The 21,361-nt window shown below is 37.9% G+C and overlaps 1 protein-coding gene across 2 annotated transcripts in view; it reads left to right on the plus strand.

Moving 5' to 3' along the window:
* Positions 1-12,629: 12,629 nt before the first annotated feature.
* SPATA16 (spermatogenesis associated 16) overlaps positions 12,630-21,361 on the plus strand; it is a 320,164-nt gene continuing 311,432 nt past the window's right edge. For both annotated transcript variants that reach the window (XM_037840523.1, XM_037840529.1), the window contains exon 1: positions 12,630-12,740. The gene's annotated coding sequence lies outside the window, so the exon portion shown is untranslated. The remainder of the gene's footprint in view (positions 12,741-21,361) is intronic.

Below are 21,361 nucleotides of genomic sequence, written 5' to 3' on the forward strand. Positions count from 1 at the left end.
CTCACCACTGCCTAGCAAACCTGTGTTTCCCTAGGCAACCCTCGATTCTAGTATCAAATTGGCAATTTTACAGTTTCTCCCTCTCCTCACACCTCCTTCTGCACCTCCTAATCTGTCACTCTCAACATATGACATTTCTTTCTATTCAGAGAGAGACAGAAAAAGGAAAAGAGAGGGAGGGAGTCATCAGAACCTGGCTCAGTCCCACTTGTGTCCTGGACTCCAACCCTCTGTCCTCCGCAGAGAACTGATTTTCAGTTTCAGATCTCTCCCTGTTGTTCCCTCAACTCCCCTCTTCAGCTTCCTTCCCACCAGCACTTAGCCTACCTGAGTCTCACGCATCTTAAAATAAACTTTTCTAACCTTTTCTATACTGGTTACTTCCACTTACTCTCTTCCCATCTATTTCTCAATTCCTTACATCTCACCCACCCTCCCCATATTACTAAAACTGCCCTTGTCAAGCCATCAATGATACCCTTTTGTTAAATCCAATAAACGCTTTTTAGTCCTCTTCTTACTTGAACTTTTGAGTCCGTGTGATACTTGTGACTAGTCCTTCTAACCTTCTTGTGGCTCCTGTGACATTGCACTCTCCTGATTTTCCTCCCCAATTCTTTCTTTGTCTGCAATCAAGCTGCTCTGCCTCTCCCTTTAAAGTCAGGAATTGGGGCTCCACCCTCAGCCTGCTTCTCTTCTGTTAAGTATTCTCCCTCCATGATTTAATCTCAATGATTAATAGCCTCAATTATTATCTATTCAGTCACAATTTGAAGAATTATAGACCAGATTTCTCTGCTGAACCTTAGACCCATACATACAACTGTTTGCTAGATATTTTCACTGGGATATGTAGTAGAGTCCAAAACTGCACACAGGCAAACCATGACTTGACACCTACTCATCTGCCCTGGTGTAAATGCACCTACCGTTTCCCAGGTCTCTGAATTTCCCCAGATCAGTAAATGGCATCCTTAGCACCCCAACTGCTCAAGTCAGAAACTTTATATATGTATATAAATTACTCCTAATTTATCCCTCTGTCTGACATTTTTAACATTAAACACTGAATCTTAGGTTCTTCCTTTTTAACATATCTTGAATCTGTCTGTTTCCCTCCCCGCCCACTGTTGATTGCCTAATTCAAGCCACCATGATCACTCTCCTCGATGACTCTTATAGCTGCTAGCTTGTCTCCCTGTCTCCTGTGTGGTCCCTCTTCCATACTGCACACTGCAGCCAGAGTGAGCATTTTAAAACACAACTCTTGTTTTCAAAATCTTCTAATACTTTCTCTAGATCCTTAGGAATTTCTAACTTCCTGAGGATGGCATTCAAGACCATCACAGCCTGGTGCTGGCTTAAGCTCTGCATCTCATCCTTTGCCACTGCTTGTGCCTTCACTCACTGTTTCAGTCTCACTGAACTCCATGCAATCCCCTGCAAGTGCCCTGTTTGCTTTCTTCTCAAGGTGCAGCGCAGCACATGTTGACACCTCCGTCTGGAATGCCCATGTCTACCTACTCAGCCTCCCATCTTCCTCTGCGTAACTCACCTTCCCTCACCCCCACACACACTTGTCCATTCTGTACATATAGGTTACATCCCCAAATCCTCCATGGGTCAGTGGCCTCCACAACGCTTCCTCAGCGCCCTGTGCTTTATCCTTTATTAGCACTTACACTACCTCATCACTTTTCGTTAAGCGGTTATTTTCTCCACTAGAACCATGGCAAGTCTAGAATAAGTATTAAATTAAAACTTTTGAATGAATTAGTAGCTGCCATCCCAAGATTGGCATTATACAGGTGTTAATCTCCCGTAAATGATTCCTTTCCAAGGAAATATGGAAGAGAAGGCAAAAATCTGTGCTTTTTTAGACAAATGCATGTATCTATTTTAAGCCAGAGAAACAAAATCTGGGGCTTGGGCATAAAATATGATCATCTCCCAGCATGTGGGGCAGGCATGTTGTGTATGGAACCTGGTTGTAGTTTAAGATTGTTGTGCCCAGGCAGGTCAGGGGCTGGGATACCTCTTGTTTGTCATCAGTGATAAGGTCTGCTAGTGGGTTGGAAATAGAAACGTCAGCAGTCAAGTACACTAATGTATGATTTGGTATCTAGTTCATAGACCTTATCTACTAAATATGCATTAGATTACTGGAAAAGCACCCTAATTACAATTTACTCTTAATTGACACTTACTAGAATTTTTAAATTCTCCAATTATTAGCTTTCTTTCTCCATTATACTATACAAATAACAAAATTAGTCAACTCAATTTCTAAACTAGACACAATTTGAATATTTTCTGCCTCAAGTAAAAAGCCTAATGGACTTTCTCTGTCTTCTTTCTCTTTTTCTGGTGACTGACCTTTCCTATCTACAACTCCACCTAGTGTCATCAGGTCTATTTGGGGACTAGCCTGGTGACTTCTTATGTCAGTACTAAAATGTCACACACTTTTTTTAAACAGAGAAGTGGCATTACAACCTAGGTAAAAAAAAGAAAATAAGACACCTTTCCCACCTCAAGCTGCACAGGGACCAAATAAACTACCCAGTCTCTATCTTTACAACCTGATGTTCTATTTTTTACTAAAATGTCCTACTTGTCCAGTCCAACTTGTATACAGTTGCCAGATTAAGTAGACGGTGACAACTTTGAATTTCTGAAAATGAATAATTAGTATAAGTATTTCTCAAATATTGCATGGGATATTTCTGTACTAAAATGATTCCTATCTATGAAGGCTGCTGTCAGGAAATGCATGTCAAAAATTGCTTTCCATTCCCTAGCTGGCCATACCCCATGCACATCCTTATTTTATCTCCTCACTTGAAACCTCACCTTGAGATTACCAATCAGAATTAAAGCTGGAAAGTTCTTTGCTATGCAAGTCTGAGCCCAGTCTCCTCATTTTACTATGGAGGGAACAGAGGTTCAGAGCTTAGTGGTTTGAACAAGGTCACAGTAATGTGATAGTGGAGCTGGGAGGTGTCCCAGATTTTTGTTATTATTGTTAAGTGCAAGCCCAGTGTTCTAGTATCTACCTAAAGATCTTAGTAAAAACAGAGGCATTATCTTCAGGACACCACTGACAACGTGCAGCTAAGCTAGGTGAGGTAGGGGATGGTTATTGACCCTACCTCAGAAAGTCTGAAAACATATAAATATGCATTGAATTGAACTGCATGCAACTGACCAAGCTTATACACTGTATTAATTTCCTAAGACTGATGGAAGAAATTCTCATAAACTTGTTGGCTTAAAAAACACACATTTATTCTCTTATAGTTCTAGAAGCCAGAAGGCCAAAATAAGTTTCACAGGATCCTAATCAAAGTGTCAGTAGGGCCATGCTCCCTCTGGAAGCCCTGGGGAGAATCTGTTCCTTGACTTTCCAGCTTCTGGTGGCTGCTTCCATTCCTTGACTTGTGGCCACATCACATCACTCTCTGCCTCCATGGTCACATTGCCTCTTTTTCTTCTGTCTGTACGAAATTTCCCTCTACCCCCTTCTTATAAGGGTGCAGGTGATTGCATTTAGGGTCCACCTTACAAAACCAGGATAACTTTCTTATCTCAAGATCCTTAATTTAACAACATTTATAAAGACTTTTTTTTTTTTTTTTTTTTTTTTTTTTTTTTTTTTTTTGCCATGGAAAGTAACATTCATAGTTTCCAGGGATTAGGACATGGATACTTTGGGAGAAGGACCATTTTTTCAGCCCACCACACATACATATAATGTAAAGCAAGCCAGTGGCTAACCCCAAATAATCAGGTGCAGCAAGAGGACATAGAAAGGAGAATTAGCACCTGGAGGTGTCTGTATGTCCAGGGAGCCAGAGAAGCCCTGAGAGATCCTGATGTGTCCTCCTCAGGACTACAAAGGAGCCTCTATTTTATATCCCAATGGTGGGGTAAGGGTGGGATACCTAATAATTATCGAGGTAAAGGCACATCTGAAAACAATCTACATGAAAAGATCAACATAAACGGAACACTGTACATCTGAACACATTCAGCTTATTTATATTGGAGGACAACTGACCATCTGTAGGGTCAAAGTCTGGACTTGCTCTCCTCATGAACCTTTACTTCTCTCCCCTTGCATAACAAGGGTAAAACACACATCCATATGGCATCTGCTATATCTTCCTGATGTGAAATGTAATTTTGCGACTGTACAATCTCAGGCCTATGATTCTCAAGGCTCACCCTCCCTTGTTCCCTGGGGCTCCTAAAGGAAGCAGTCATCAAAAATTCAATGGGAATAATATTCTGAGCAGAGAAAAGCCTCAGCATTCATGGAACTCATGACTTGTCCGCTATGTCTGTCCTGTAAGTGAGCTGACATAAAGTGCCTTTACTTAGGAAGCAGCAAGTTATCAGGTAGCCACATGCTTTGGAACAAGAAGGGATAAGAGGTCTGCATTGTGCTGGTGCCTGGAGCTAATGTGAGGGTCACAGGCACAAGGAAAAGACAGTGACAGAATCAGAGGAATCCAGTGGCAATATCAACTAGGTAGACAACCTGGCTTACAGCTAACCAGCCAAACAAAAGAGAAGATCCAATCCATTAGGAAATATAACCCATAAAAATGAAAGAAGACAGAAAGAAGGATCAGGGTTACAAAGCTCTAGCGACATCTGCAACTGGAACTCAGAAGGTCTCTTTAAAGACAGAAAAACACTGTGTGCTGAAGCCTGCTCTTACAGGTCCTGAGAGCCAACTGCACACCTTTCTTCCCAATTCCATGGTCAGTGGCCACATGTTGGTATCTTGGAATAGTCATGGGTAGAAATATTAATAACATGGAAACTGATATGCCTTCAAAGAAGATGTATGTGTAGGGCAGACTCAGACTACAGGATGTGTTCACTGGAGCAGGAAAAGCTCCAATACAATTGGAAAGAAGATTCTGGCACAATTTCCTAAACCTAAAAGCCCTATCAACCTGAATCAAATGCAGGAAAGAAATCTGAAAAGTTTATCTCACATTCATGGGCCCAAATTATGTTGAGGCACGGAAAAGGGAGAAAGTGAGTGAACTTGCAGTCATATTTAGAAATCAAAATTCTGTACATATGACTGCTTTTATTTTCATTTTGATGGCTTCCTAAATTTTATTTTGAAAAGTTCAAACCTTGTGTTTGCTGTTCTAGTGAGAATTATTTCTAAACCTTGGTCATGATGCCCCAAATAATCCTGCTGGAGCTGGTGCAAGAAGTGGGAAAGAGACACCAAAACATGCAAGAGAATATAACGTTGAACTTTTCCTGCTTTCAAACAGAAACTAATAACTATTTGGCTAAGCACAGCTATACCTGGAATTTGCTAAACTGCCTCCAGAGGCTCCAGGACACCCACACACTAGTGAAGGCCCCAAATGTCATGACAAAGACCTCAGCCTGCATCCTCAGGGATGGGCCCTGAATTTGTTCAACGTTTTCAAAAATTGCCCATTAATTTGCTTTTCCTATAACTTCAAGACAGGGACAAACCTTCAACAATCTGTGTTTGCATGGGCAAGCAGATAATTGCTCTTGCCCTTTAGCAGCTGGTTATTGCTGAACTTATTCCAAGGAAGAGTAAAGAAACACATTTCTTATATTTTCTGTATAAGTTTTGCCAATTCTAATAAAGAATTTTAAAGATGATTCTTATTGTGAAATTACCCTGTTGGGCAAGAGACAGCATTCATCTATTTGCCTTTGATAAGAAACCATATTACTGAATTTTGCAATATTATAGTCATTTTACAAAGAATGTGTAAAAAAATGACTAAAGAAAATATCAGAAATAAGTATATGGTATATTTGGTGTGTGTATGATGTGGGTATAGTTTTTTCTACCTTGATCTTAGATAAAGCCTTCTTGGATGTTTCTTTTAAAAATTCATACTTAAATCATAGTTTAAGAGAATATATATTTTAAAGTAGATATGGATAAACAATTTTAGAGTAGAAAATATTCTTAGTAAACAATTAGCTCAAAACCTAAAGACCACAGGTAAGGAAACTTGGCCAGTTTCCCAATGGTACAACTCAAGTCCTGTTTCCTAGTGTTCCTATCAGTGCTATGATACATTGCTTCTCTCTAAAGAAATTTCAGCCTACTGCCTATTGACTGAGCATATTAAAGTATATGATATATTTGACAATTCAGGTAGAGTAAGGGCAAAGCAATTAACTGAAATTAAAACACTATGATGCCTGGATGATCCTGACCACTTCCTGTCTTCAGCAGCCCAAGGGAGCCTCAGCTTGTGGTCTCAGTTAGGTCCATCTCAATCTCTTACCCTCCCCCTAAATTCACATTGGGTGACTTTCACCAAATAATCACAGTATTGGTCATTGCAACAAGACGATCTCTAAAATGGCTTCTACCTTTAGAATGCCCCCTTCTTACCCTATGATCAATTTCCTATGCATTTGAGTACTTTCTTATTCACTGGCTCACCAAGTGACTGTGAGAGAATCTGTATTGTATTTGCCTAGTTTTTGTCACAAAATGTCCTTCTCTCATTTGATGCCTGAGAGGTCTTTATCTAAACCAACAGAGAATGTTGTAACTATATTTCCACAGGGACAATCTTGCTTTAAATTTCTTGTCCCTAATATTATTTCATGTCTTCTGGAATAAGAATCCTTAGTGCATCAGAATTTTCTATCAGTTGAAAGCAATGAAAAGCAAAGTTCAGAACAAGGTGCCTAATCCAACATCACTTTTTCTATTCTCTAGTTTACACTGAAACCTGTGTTGGAAAACCACTTATGATATGTTGTGCTAATTATAAAAAGTAAATATTAAGAAGTTACTGCATGCAGTCATGTAGGCTTGGTGCTGCACAATTCCAGAGGATTCCATTCACATCATAATGCCACATCACATGGTGGCAGTATTTCCTTATGGGGTTCATTTTTCTCTAATTATTTATAGATTATAAGAGTCACACCCATGTGTTCTGTAATCTTCGGCAACTACTTGGTCTTCATTTGCAGACTCCTCCCCATACATACAGACTTGATACTTACCAAACCTCAACAACTTGATCTCTGATGACAGAGGGAAAACTTTCAACTCAAGAATATCAAAAGTAGAATCTAAGTAGGAAGATACAGGTTGAAATCCTCTTTAGCAACCTGAACAAGTAACTTACAGACTCTGAGCTTCATTTCTCACTGCAGTGAGACAATGAAATTGAAATCAGCCAGCACAGTTCCTGTCACCTAGGAAAGGATGAGCAAACATAAAAGACCTTGAAGGAAATCCTGGTAGCCTTGAGAGTTAGCCCAGTCCGAGACATCAGAAACGCCATTCATACATGTTAAATTAAGGGACTCAAGCAGAGCAACCTGCCCATTCATGCAGAAACCCATGTTAAAACTTGAAGAGATTGGGAAAAAAATATATAAACAAATCACACTGAGAGATGTGTAAACTAGTAATAAACATGTGTTATCAACCTTACTTGTAATTGAGAAAATGCAAATGTAAACAACAATAAAAAAACACTACTCACTCAAATTAGCAAAGAGGAAAAAAAAGATAAATGTTGGGGAAGCTGAAATGAGATACCATCACATACCACAAGAAGGACTATAAATTGGAATCTATATTTAATAAAGCAATATGACAACAAGACACAGGACCATTAAAAAGTTAATGCTCTTTGACTTAGATATTCCACTTATAGAAATAATCCTAATGAACTAACTCAGAGGTATATGCAAAAAAGTACACACGAGGGTAAATATACATGGGGAAAATAAACAAAAAACTATACACCCAATAAAATAATGGCGCATCCTCCAACATACAATATGATATGATATATATGATATGATATGATATGATATGATACGATATGATATGATATATGTTCCAAGCCACCTTTTGAAGTGCAGCCCTAAGACCAAAGAATACACCAGGCATGGAGTCAGACAGGGTTTATTAGTGATCAGGGGAGGGGAGTTTCAATGTTTTGTAGGGTTTATTAGTGATCAGGGGAGGGGAGTTTCAATGTTTTGTTTATGATACTATCTGTATATACTTTCTTCCCTGAGGAGGTCTGGTGACCTTTAATGTCTGTCCTAGTCATGCAGGCTGCCACATGCTATGGGGCCTTATTCCCCATAAGGGAGGGGGAGCCTGAGCCCTAGATCCCCACACTATATAACATCCAACAGAATAAATTTTTACCTAAATGCTAAATAACATGCAAAATGCACCCTAAAATAGTGTTAAGTAAATAAAACAGAGTATACTTCCAATTTATGCAATATGGTAGAATTCATATGGTAGAATTTTCAGGGAAAACTTTTACTCCTTGTATAGGACACCTAAAAGTGCAGGATAAAATACAAAAACACATCTTTTCAATACATGGCTGAGTTGGTAGGAAATTAAGGGAATTAATTAATCAGAAACTAGATAAAAAGAAGCAAACACAAATCCACAGAGGTTGTTCACGAGTGCTTGAACTTGCATTTTCTTGGGTGCTAGCTGTTGTGTCTACAGACTAGGTTCACTGCGCCATCAATGGAGGGAAAGCCTGGGGTCCTAGGAGAATCAGAGGCAGAACAGGACTTCTGCATTATTAAATCAGAACCCCTGAAGGGTAACATTTTCAGATCTGGCAGTAAAGGTGCCCTGAAGAGAAAATCAGTGGAGGTATTTACTGTCTCAGCAAAAGAAGGAATGGAGGAAGGAAGGAAGAAAGAAAGAAGGAAAAAAGGAAGAAAGAAAAGGAAGGAGAGGTAGACAGGGAGGGAATACTATCTGTTGAGAATGTCTAATTATGAGCCTACATTTGGGCAGGTTTGGGGATGGAAACATACTATGTACATAGCCTGAGAAACCTCAAGTCTAAAATTTACTTTAAACTTGCCCAGGTAGCTGCCACAGGAAGGAACAACAATTCTATACGCATGTACCTGATAACATTATATTTGTATGTGTATGTGCGTAAAAGGAGGCACATGTTCATGTGGAGGCACGGAAGGTTCCCTGGCTTGGCAAGTTAGTCAGGGAGGCCACCTCCTAAGCATTGGATGCCTGAAGGCAGGCACCAGGCTAGGAGGAGGCCAAAGCATTGTGTGCCTGAAGGCGGGCACCGAGGCATTCTGTGCCTGAAGGCAGGCACCGAGGCGTTGTGGGCCTGGGGGCAGGTGCCAAGGCATTGTGTGCTTGAAGGCAGGCACCGAGGCATTGTGGGCCTGGGGGCAGGTGCCAAGGCATTGTGTGCCTGAAGGGAGGCAATTAAGTTAGAGAATGATGCCAGGCTCCTTTCCTGCCCCTGCTTTCCCACCTGGTTCAGAAGAGATCAATCCCTGAGATTACTATTGTCCTCAAGCTTGCACCTGAAGATTGTAAACATGCTAGTCTTATGATTTTAGAACAAACGCGGTTGCCTGGGGAAATGGGAAAAACAATTACGTAGCCTAAAGAATGCTTATGCTATATAATTCTGTGCTAAAAAGCCAATAAAGAACTTCTTGCAGGAACAGAGAGAGTCAGCTTCCTTCTTTCACATGTTTAAATGATAGGAATACAAGAAGAAATCAATAAATCCACCACTATGTAGAATAATTTAATGTACCTCTCCTTGACTTACAGATTAAGCAGGAAAAAAAAGTCATTAAGGATACAGAAGTTTTGAATAATATAATTAACAAACTTGATCTAATGGACAAATATATATAATACTGCACTAAGTACGCAATACAAAATTTTTAGATATATATGAAACATTTACAAAATATAACTCTATATTACACAATAATGCAAATTTTGACAAATTTCAAAGAATCAGTATCATACAGACCACATTTTCTGTGGTTCTCAAACTTCTGAGTGCATTAAAATAACTTGGAGGCCTGATTAAACCACAGATTTCTCTGCCCTACCCACAGAGATTCTAATTCAGCAGGTCTGGGATGGAGGCCAAGAATTTGCATTTTTACAAGTTACAGGGAAATTCATTTGCAGTTGGTCCTCAAACAGCACTTTGAGAAACACCACCCTAAACAAAATGGAATTGTTAGAAATCAATAATGAAAAACTTACCTTTAAAAAGTCCATATGTTGGGAACTTTAAAATATTCTTCCAATTTGCCTGTGGGTCAAATAAGAAATTATAATGGGAATTAGAAAACTCTTAGGATTGAATAATAAATAGTACTGCATGTCTATATTCATGGATGCAGCTAAAGTGGTACTAAGAGGGAAATTTGTAGTCTTAAATATTCATATTAGAAAAAAATAGTGGAAATTAATGGGCCAACTTAGAAGGAAACAGTAAAGACAAAAGTTGAATCTAAATAAAATTGAAAACAAAGATACAATAGAAAGGATCAGTAAAACCAAAAGATAGGTCTTTGAAAAGATTAATAAAATAGAAAAACAACAACAATAAGCCTCTGGCAGTATCTATCAAGGAAAGGAAAGTGAGACAGAGAGAGAAAGATAAATACCAGAAATGAAAAGCCAATTTCATTACAGATATAGCAGGGTTAGAAGTTAATAAGAATATGATAACAATAAATTTTAAAACTTAGGTGAATTGAAAAATATTAGAAGATAACAATAAAATTAGCTTAAAAAGAAATAACCAAAGCCTGTATGGCTTCAGTCATGATCATCCCAAATATTCCTCTACTGGTAAACAGATAAACTGTGGTGTATACACACAGCAGAATATTTGTCAGACACAAACGGGATCAAACTACTAGAGAAACACCACAGCAACATGGATGCACCTCATGTGCACTATGCTTAGTAAAAGAAACTAGATTCAGAGGCTACATGCTGTATAATTCCATTTATTTGACATTTGGAAAAGACAAAACTATAGGACAAAAACAAAAACAAACAAACAAAAAAAAAAACAAACAAAAAAGCAAACACAAGTTAAAAAAAAAAAACCATGCACACTCATCAGTTGTTGCCAGGCATAGGCTACAAAGTGACATAGTGGTTTTTTCAGCTGATGGGAGGGATCTAAATCTTAATTGTGGTGGTGGTTACATCAAAACTCAAAAAAAATGTTCACTACCTTAAAAACAATAAAGGAAGCAGATATTTGGAAGCAGGCTGAAGAAACATCAGTGATAATGGCTGAGGGGAGGTGAGTAAGAAGAAGGTTGGAAAGCACCGATTACACAACAGATACTTCAAGCAGTTCATCTCAATTTATTCTTCCATCGACCTTAAAACCAGTCTCCCCAGTTTTGCAGAAGGGTAGGAGAGGCAGGGCTGGGGACATTTGAACAGTTAACTTTGTTCCCTTTTCTCCCCCAAGAAGTGAATGTCAGTTGTCATACTGAGTCTACTTTGAAAAGATAACTATAATCAACAGCAGTACGAAGTAGTAAAAAGATGACTGGCCTACTTTTATAAAGTTCAAAAACAGGCAAAATTAATTCATGGTGTTGGAAGCTCAGATAGTCGTTGTCTTTGGGAAGTAGAAAGGGACTAGCTATTAGGAGGGGCTTCTGGGTTGTTGGGAATGTTTTATTTTTCACCTGGTGGTTATTACTCCAGTGGATTCACTTTGTGATAATTCATTTACAAAGCTTGCAATTTATTCCTATTTCTGTATGTGTGCCATACACATACAATAAAAAGTGATACTTATATGCAAAGGAATGTTTGTCATAAAATTCATGATCCTGGTTAGGAGAGTGATGCAAACCTTAGGAGTATATAGGGTTCTTCAAATGTATCGATAATGTTCTTAAAACATGTAGAAGGTACATGGCTGTTTCTCCCTCTCCCTCTCTCTCTCTCTTTCTCTCATTAGAGAAGTTGTAGGTTTACAGAAAAATCATGCATAAGATACACAGTTCTCATATAGCACCCTACTATTAACACCTTGCATTAGCGTGGTACATTTGTTATAACTCATGGAAGAACATTTTTTTTTAATTGTACTATAACTATAGCCCATTGTTTACAATAGGGTTCATTGTTTGTTTTGTATAGTTCTATGTTTTGCCTATTTTAAAACAAAAGTTTATTCTAGTAACATTTACAACCTAAAATTTCCAATGTTTATTCCTTAATGGATACAAATAAGATTTACAAACTTCAACATTTTTCTTTAAACAAGATAAACAAAACTTTACCAAGTGTATTTACGTATATTACGTGTATTTATGTGCTTGAGAGACAAAGAAACATTGATTTATTTATTTTTGTATCTATATATTCACAGTGAAGAGACTGCAAAGATATACACCAAAATGTCCTTAGTACTTCTCTTCAGAATATAGGCAATTTTTATTTTATGGATAGCTTTCGGTATTTTCCAAATTATCGTTAACGAGCATATTTTACTTTTAAAATACGAAGGAAAAAATACAAACTTTGCTTTTACGTGTGAACCCACCAGCAGTCACGGCCCGGGCGGATGGCGAGCGCGGCTTGTGGTGGGGCCGAGCGCGGGGGGGGGCGGGGCCGAGCGCGGGGGGGCGGGGCCGAGCGCGGAGGGGGCGGGGCCGAGCGCGGAGGGGGCGGGGCCTGGCGCGGGGTGGGGCGAGGCCGAGCGCGGGAGGGGGCGTGGCCGCGTGGAATGTGACGTTTCGAACCTGGGCGCTTCCGCGAGCACAGAAACTAGCGTGGCCGCCGATTGGGACGTTTGGACCCGGACGTGGCCAGATGCTGCAGCTTGGTGGAGTCCAGAGCTTCTCCCCGCCCCCCGCCGGGCTGAGCCAAGACTGCCTAGGTAGGACGAGAACCAGGTGTGCCCAGTTAAAGTTTTTCAAGTTCACTGGGAAGGAAGAGGGATGAGCCTCCAGGGGAAAAAGCTTTGAGTATTTTGAGCTCTTTTTTTCCTTCCCACCCGACGAACGAGGAACGTTGCTCACGGATAACGCTGAGACTTGCATCTCTTAATCAGTAGCCAAGAAATAATTTCCTGCTGGCAGGTAGAAAACAGGAATTCCATAGTGATTTCCTGTCCCCCACGCAGACACACCTATCCCATCCCCACTTTGATGAGAAATGAAAGACTATTTGGTTTCTGAGTCGCAGATTTTGTTTTTGTTTTGTTTAATCTTATTGTATTTCCTAATAAAATGTATACCTTGAGGCTATCTACCTCTGACCGAGTGAGAGATGATGAGTATTTCAGAGTCTAGAGTTTATTTATAATTTGTGATTTGGGCTGTTGTCTCAATTCATGATATTACTGTGGATTGAAGACATTGAATGTCACTAAGTAGGATTTTAAGTAGAGAGACATTCTGAGCCCCCTTTCTCTCAGACACAGGTCATGTCTTCATCTTTGTATCCTAACATCATTCGTGGCACAAAATGTGTGGTCTGATATGTTTGATACATGAATGAGAGAGAGAATGAATGAATGAGTGAGTGTCTTTCACGGGAAACATACCATTCAGTGGTGGGTCAGATGAGCAATGAAAAACAGCTATTAACCTTGCTTAAAATTTGCATTTTCACATTCTCTGTCTATAAAATATCCATAGGTATCAGTAAGGCTCTCTGTTTTTTTAAATACCAAGGGAGTGTTTGCCATTTCTGCGAGCCACTTGTTTGAAATAAATGCATGAAAACTTACCTTGTATTGATAAACTTTTTTGTTTAGTATTCTATGATTACATTTAATGTGTAATAATCTTATACACCCCAAAGAGCTTCCAGTCTTTCAAATTTCACCAATAAGACTTTGGATGTCATGAATGCACTCTCTTTTAAATATTATTACAGACTGGATGGACTATTTTCCTCCAAATGGAAAAATAATTTGAAGTAAATTTGGGCCAATAATATTTTACAAATTTTTTGTTTGTTTTCCCTTTCCTGTGTGACAAGAGCTCAAGGATTTTTGTAAATAAAATAAAAATAGAAAGAGTAAATAAAAATAGAAGAGGAATCATATTACACTGGAAGCTAGAGATATATCAGAACCCTTCGAATCTGATATTGGGAGAAAGGGATGCAATTGGAGTCGAGAGTGTGTCAAATAGCATCTCAGAGAGGTTTAAAATTATTTTTAGCCTCTACAAGTGCATTAAACTAATCTAAATTGGTGAGTTGCCACAGTATATAATGCAAGTTAAAGAATCGAGACAAAACTGAGATTTATTTTGTCCCCAAGCAGACTTTTCACTAAAGTATTGATTCAACCTTGTTCAATCAGTGCTATTATAACTAAGTGGCTAAAACTTCCAATCTGGTCATTTTCAAAGATATTTCCAAAGAGAAATAATTTAAAAAAACCATTGAGGAAAAGTAGCCTCTTTTTTTCCTTTATCAAAGTTAAGGGAAAGGAACTATTTGTAACAGAAATTGCTCTAAGTTCATTAAGTTGTTCATCTTCTGAGGAGTAAAATCAGCACCTTGGAAACTGATTAGAATTTAAAACAAAACAACACATGAGCATGAATCATGAGTTCAAAAACCTTAAAATGATCTCTAGGCATAACAAAGTTTATTCCTTACTGCAAGAGAATTTTTTCTCCTTAAGGCACATAATGACTAACGCCACATCCCTCTGCATAGAATGTAATTGCAAATTGTTTCTTTTTTTTTTCTTTTATGTAACACATCAGTTGAAAATAGATGAATAGGTACCCCAACAATGATGGTAGGCTATGGTAACAAAAGCAATACAAGAAACATGTGCTCAAGAGTTTTGTAATCCTTTTACATCAGAGAGCCTGGAATATTGTGTCTCAACTTGTGTAAAATATATTGAATCATCTTCCCGGAAAGTAACATTCAAGTTGTAATTTTGCACCCATGAAGAGCCTTGTTGAATTTTTTCAGGGATGTTATAAAGTAAAATATTACAGTAGATTAGCTTAAAGCTCACCAAAGTAAAAACTGTAATTTATCACAGCTCAGGCTAAATTTCAAAGTATACATGATGAATGAGCATCAGCTATGTGTCCAGTAGAATGAGCAGCTTCCTAGTTGTTTGTGTGTTTTTAAAATAATACTAAGCAATATTAATAACAGCAATAATAAAAAGGACAATAATGATAGTAAAAATAGTTAACATTTATTGGGTGCTTACTATTATCAGGCAGCTTCTCAACAATCATGTGAAAAAAATATATAATCCTTAAGTCCATTTTGCAAATGAGGAAACTGAGAACCCAATGGTTAAGACTGATATCAGCACCATTCTAAATTTCTAAACAATTGGGGAAATCGCTGTAAAATAAACCAGATGGCAAAAATTCACCTTTACCTCTACATCTTAGAAAGTCAGGGGTAAGATTATTTACATATTATATGATATATGTGCATATTTTATAAAATGTGCAGAATTCATGTATTTATTCTATGAATATTTCACAATTTGGGCAACTTTGAAAGATGATTGAGCTGATTTGACACAAGATAAATATTAAAATACATCCCTTTAATCTTAATGACTAGAAGTTGAAGCTAAAGTCACAGTGCAATCTAGAATTGCATGACAAGCAGAAAATTGATGTGGTTTTAGGTGGATCATTTTAAAGGAAATGTTTCAGGAAGACTAGAAATGTAATTACTGAATAAATAAGAGAGCTCCTGATTTCTTTTTCATAGATGAATTAGTTGTTCTATCTTGCTGCTTTTTTACTTAAATAACTTGTACATATGCATTTTAAGAGTAAACATCAAAATTAAGAAATTAAGATTAAATTTCCTTCTATAGAAGAAGAGAATTATGTATAACTGAGCTGATGTTTCTAAAATTTGTTTGAAAATACAGGTTTGAATTTGTTGGTCTTGCTTTTTTCCAGACACCTTTAGTAACTGCTTATTAGAATTATAGTTCCGTATAAACTTGGGTCAGTGTTTCTCTGCTAGAGTAGCTTTCCTTAGGGAATTCCATGTTGTGGGTGTACATCTGATTTCACATGCAAAAATGCTCCCATGGTCTCCCACCGTTATCATTTCCTATTATCAGCAGAAGAATCCAATGCTGTTTGTAAAGATCACCTAAGTTTTAGTTTAAAAAGAAATTGTATTGTCACCCCCCTTCAAAAAACAAGTGTTTGTTTAACTTGTTAAAAATCGGCTCGATTTTGTCAACTTGAAGTGTAAGGCTCAAAACTATGGCATAATAATCACTTCACATTCCTATTGAACAAGCATTTGAAAACTTAAATTTAAGGTGTAGAATAAAAGTATTACAATAGTTTCCATGGCTCAGCAGTCAGCTTTCAGAATATATTCCCAAATCTAGTCTCTACTTTAGGGAGATGAGTGTGTGTGTGTGTGGGTGTGTGGGTGTGTTTTGGGAAGTCCATGTCATTCTCCTCAGATAAGGAGGATAAAGGAGGAAAGAGTACATGGAAGGTGTCTAAATCTCCTTAGGCATTAAGGGTACAACTTAATTAAAGGTTCTCAAAAGTTTAGACCACAGTTAATTCCCTCATCTTTTATAATTATTGATGTCATTAACAAGTGAAGGGGACATCATGTTAAACACCAGGGTCATTGTCAGATTGAAGACAAACACTTGCTCTACATTAAAACTGACACCATTTATGAATTTAAATGTTTCAACTTGACAGACCATGTACAGAATGCCTTCAGATGTTGCCATAACATTCATTCACTGGCCAGTCCCATGCATGAGGAAATGAAGAAAGTTCTGCAGTTCATAAAAGCTTTATCTTCTTCCATTTCCCTCCCAGAGGTCCTGCCTTCCACCAGCCTTTGTGTTAGACGGTCTGTCCATTGTCACGGAATTTGTTCAACTAGTATCTACACTAAACTAGTCATCTGGCTTTGTTCTTGTCTCCCAAAGGGCAAGTGAACACCTCTGCTTTCTGCTTATCTCCTAATAGTAGGATCCCCCTAATTATAAATATTTTTCTATTTTTCCCTCTTCCAATTCTTCCATATATATATATATAAAACAAATCTATAATTTGTTCTCAAGAATAATAGGATGGGGCTAAGGGAGCAGGAGGAGGGAAGTGTTGTTTGGAAAAAGTCCCTCCAGAGCTTGATTCACCTCTTCCTCCAGGCTTGAGAGCACTGCTTTATCTGGGGACTTAACACCAGGAGATGTTGCCCTGTGCTGGTAGAGGCTGATCCAGATGCAAGGTGGGAATGGGGAGAGACTTTGTGGTAGGTTAAATTCTGTACCCCAATGAACACATGTTCTTAATCTTTATCCTTGTTCCTATGGATGTGAATTCATTGTAAATAGGACCTCTTGAAGATGTTATTTTTGATTACGGTGTGGCTCATCTGAATGAAGGTGGGTCTTAATCTGGATTACTGGAGGCTTTATGAAAAGAACCCAGAAGTGGAGAATAAAAATATATATATTCAGGGTGCCCCTGAAGAGCTAGGGGAGGATGCAGAGGTGTTGGACTTCCTCACCTGGATTGTTGCTGATGTTCTCACAAACACTGGGGACTGACAGCTTGATGTGCTGAGCCCTCTGTCTTAGGGCTGGCCCCTATGAAGCTTGTTGCTGCAAGGAGAGGCTAAACCTCCTTATAATTGTGCCTAAGAGTCTCCCCCTGAGTGCCTCTTTGTTGCTCAAATGTGGCCCTCTCTCTCTCACTAAGCCACCTTGGTGGGTGATCTCACTGCCCTCCCACCTATGTGGGACCTGACTCCCAGGGGTGTAAATCTCCCTGGCAATGCCGGATATGACTCCCAGGGATGAATCTGACCCAGCATCGTGGGATTGAGAACATCTTCTTTACCAAAAGGGGGATGCTAAATGAAATGAAATAAAGCTTCATTGGCTGAGAGATTTCAAATGGAGTCGAGAGGTCACTCTGGTGGACATTCTTACGCACTATATAGATAACACTTTTTAGGTATTAATATATTGGAATAGCTAGAAGTAAATACCTGAAACTACCAAACTCCAACCCAGTAGCCTTGACTCTTGAAGACGATTGTATAACAATGTAGCTTACAAGGGGTGACAGTGTGATTGTGAAAACCCTGTGGATTGCACTCCCTTTATCCAGTGCATGGATGGATGAATAGAAAAATGGGGACAAAACCTAAATGAAAAATAGGGTGGGATGGGGGGTGATTTGGGTGTTCTTTCTTTCTTTCTTTCTTTCTTTATTTATTTATTTTCTGATTCTGATTATTTCTAGTGTAAGGAAAATGTTCAAAAATAGATTGGGGTGATGAAGTCACAACTATAGGATGATACTGTGAACAGTTGATTGTACACCATGTATGGTATGTGAATATATCTCAATAAAACTGAATTAAAAAAAAAAAAAAGAACCCAGAAGTCTCAAAAGCTAAAAAGGAGAAGACATTTCCATAGGATGGGAATCAGGAATTCAAGTCAAGGAGCTCCAAGGACTGCCAGCAGCCAGCACCAGAATATCTCCTCGAGGAGAAAGCAAGTCTTGCTGATTATTTTGATTTTGGACTTCTCCTAGCATTCAAACCTTGAGCCAATAGATTCCCATCATGTAAGCCAATCCATTGTGTGGTATTTGTCATAGCAGATCAGGCAAACTAAGATAGACTATTTAAACCTGCCATTCAGAGATAACTCTATTATATTTAATATAACTTCTTTGGAAGCTGTATTTAATAAAATTGAAGTTCAGATTCCCTTTCCAGTCCATTTCTCCCCTCTCAAGTGATTACCCTTTTCTTCCTTCTTCCAAAAGTAGAGAACAGGGGGAACTTAAACGTCCTCATGGAGGCTGGACAGGGAAGGGACCTTGTGTCAGTGTCTTCTCTGGTCCTCATTGGCTCCTACTGAGATGTCTGTCTTCCCACCTTTTCCCTAGGATTGGGTGCTGACTGGGGTAGGGTTGATCCTTAGGTCAGTGTTTTGTCTGGTCATTAAGTCACCACACTTCCCAAATAATATAATCAACAGTTGCAGAATGATTGGGTCAGAAAGAGCAGACACAGAGTTTTTTTCCTCCTACCATAGCTAAATCTTTAAATTATAATGAGCAACTTCTGTATGTCCAGTGATATGAGCCAGGCTCTTTGGGACCTTCAGAAATATGTGCAGAGAATCTCTTCTACTCTGTGTACCACACACAGTCTGACAATTTCCAAGACACTCTCATGAACTGAATTTCTTTTCCTTTGTGTTGCTTTGCCCTCCTGGAGAGTTCTGAAGAAAAACACCTCCTGACTATCTGTCAAGTTCTTAGCTTTGTTGTTTATATTTTCAGACAATGCAGAGATTGTAAGTAGGAGAGTGGAGCCACCGGTTTAGAGAAAGCTTACCTTAGGTAAACTTAGATCTTTTTATAAAACATTGTTTTTTCTTTATTAGAGAAGTTGTTGATTTACAGAACAATCATGCATAAAATACAGGATTGTTAAAATTGATAGTACATTTTTATAATTGTACTATTAATTAAAGTTCATTGTTTAACTTAGGGTTCACTGTGTAGTGTAGTTCCATGGATTTTTTTAAAATGTATTTTGGTACTATATATACAATCTAACATTTCTCATTTTAATCATATTCAGATATATATTTCAATGTTGTTGATTACATTCACAATGTTGTGCTACCGTCACTCCCATCTATTACTGAAACATTTCCATCATTCCAAATAGGAGCACAATACATTTGAAGCCTTAACTTCCCATTCCCTATCCCCACCCCATCCCCTGGTAACTGTGTTCTAGATTCTGATTCTGAGTTTGCTTATTCTAATTGTTTCAAGTCAGTGAGATCATACAATATTTGTTCTTTTGTGTCTGGCTTATTTCACTCAACATGATGTCTTCAAGTTTCATCCATGTTGTCACATACATCAGGACTTTCGATATGTGAAATTTCAAGCTGTCCTGACCTGTGGTTTTCTTAATGTAAACATTTTATTGCTTTACAACATACATTTAGTAAAATACAGATAACATAAATGTACAACTCAATGATTAATAAATTTTAATTTATTATGTAACTCAATGATTATTTTTATTATGTAACCAATGCCCAGATCAGCAAACAGTACCACTAGCCCAGGAACTCCCTCATGCCCCCTCTCAAGATTATTAAACACCCTCTCAGGCATAACCACTATTCTGACTTCTAACAACACAAATTAGTTTTACCTACTTTTAACTGTATAAACATTAATCATACAGTATATATTATTTTGTGCCTGGCTTCTTTCAATCAGTGTTTTATTTGTGAGATTCTTTCATGTGATTGCTTGTAATTGTGGCTCATTCATTCTCACTGCTATATAATATTGTGGTATGATATACCACCATTTATTTATCTTTTCTACTATTGAGGGGCTATATGATGTTTTCAATGTTTTGTTATTATGAATAGGGCTACTGTGAAGATTCTTATCCAAGTATTTTGTTGGCATATGCATGTGTTTCTGCTGATATATGAGAAAAGAATTACCCACACATAGGGTATGGGAGAGGAAGTAGATGCTGCCAAACAGTTTTCTAAAATGGTTGTAACAATTTACATTCCGATGAAGAGTGTATAATAGTTTTAGTTATGCTATTTATTTGTTAACACTTGCTATTTATATTTTTAATTTAGGCATTCTGGTGGATTTGTGATAGTGTCAACCCATGGTTTCATTTTGCATTCCCTTGATAACTAATGAAGTTAACATGTTCATAAGTTATCAGCCATTTGGAGATTGATCGTCTTTTGTGGCATGTCTGTTAAAGCTTTTGGTCCACTTCCTTCTGGGTCTTCTGCCATTTTAATATCAATTTAAAGACTTTATATATATATATATGTGTGTATATATATATATATATATTTTTCTGAATGTGGGTCCACATAAAATATATGTATTTAAATATTTTCTCTCATTCCACAATTGCCTTTTTGTTTACTTAATGGCATGTTTGATGAACAGGAATTCTTACTTATAATGTAATCCAATTTATTATATTTTGTGTCTTATCTGAGAAAGCTTTGCCTGCTCCAAATTCATGAAAATATTCTACTGTTTTCTTTTAAAAGCTTTAATATTATTTTCACATTTAATTTTGCAATGAATTTGGAATCTATTTTTATGCATTATGTAAGGTAAGTGTCAAAATTCATATTTTGCATATTAATACTGACTTGGTGTGGTGGTTTGGGGGTATGTACCCCAGAAAAACATGTTCTTAAAGTTAATCCATTCCTGTGGATATGAATCAATTGTAAGTACATTTTGTTGGAATTACTTCAGTTAAGGTGTGGCCCAACTCAATCAAGATGGGTCTTATTCCTATTACTGAGTCCTTTATAAGCAGAATGAAATTCAGGCAGAGAAAGAAAGTCATGGGAAGCAAGAAGCTGAAGGTCAACGGAACCCAGAAAAGAAGAGAGAAGCCAGGAGAGATTACCATGTGCATTCCCAGGTGACTGAGGAGCCTAGGACCAAGGAT

Source organism: Choloepus didactylus, chromosome 1 (assembly GCF_015220235.1).
Source record: "Choloepus didactylus isolate mChoDid1 chromosome 1, mChoDid1.pri, whole genome shotgun sequence".
Classification (NCBI taxonomy): domain Eukaryota; kingdom Metazoa; phylum Chordata; class Mammalia; order Pilosa; family Megalonychidae; genus Choloepus; species Choloepus didactylus.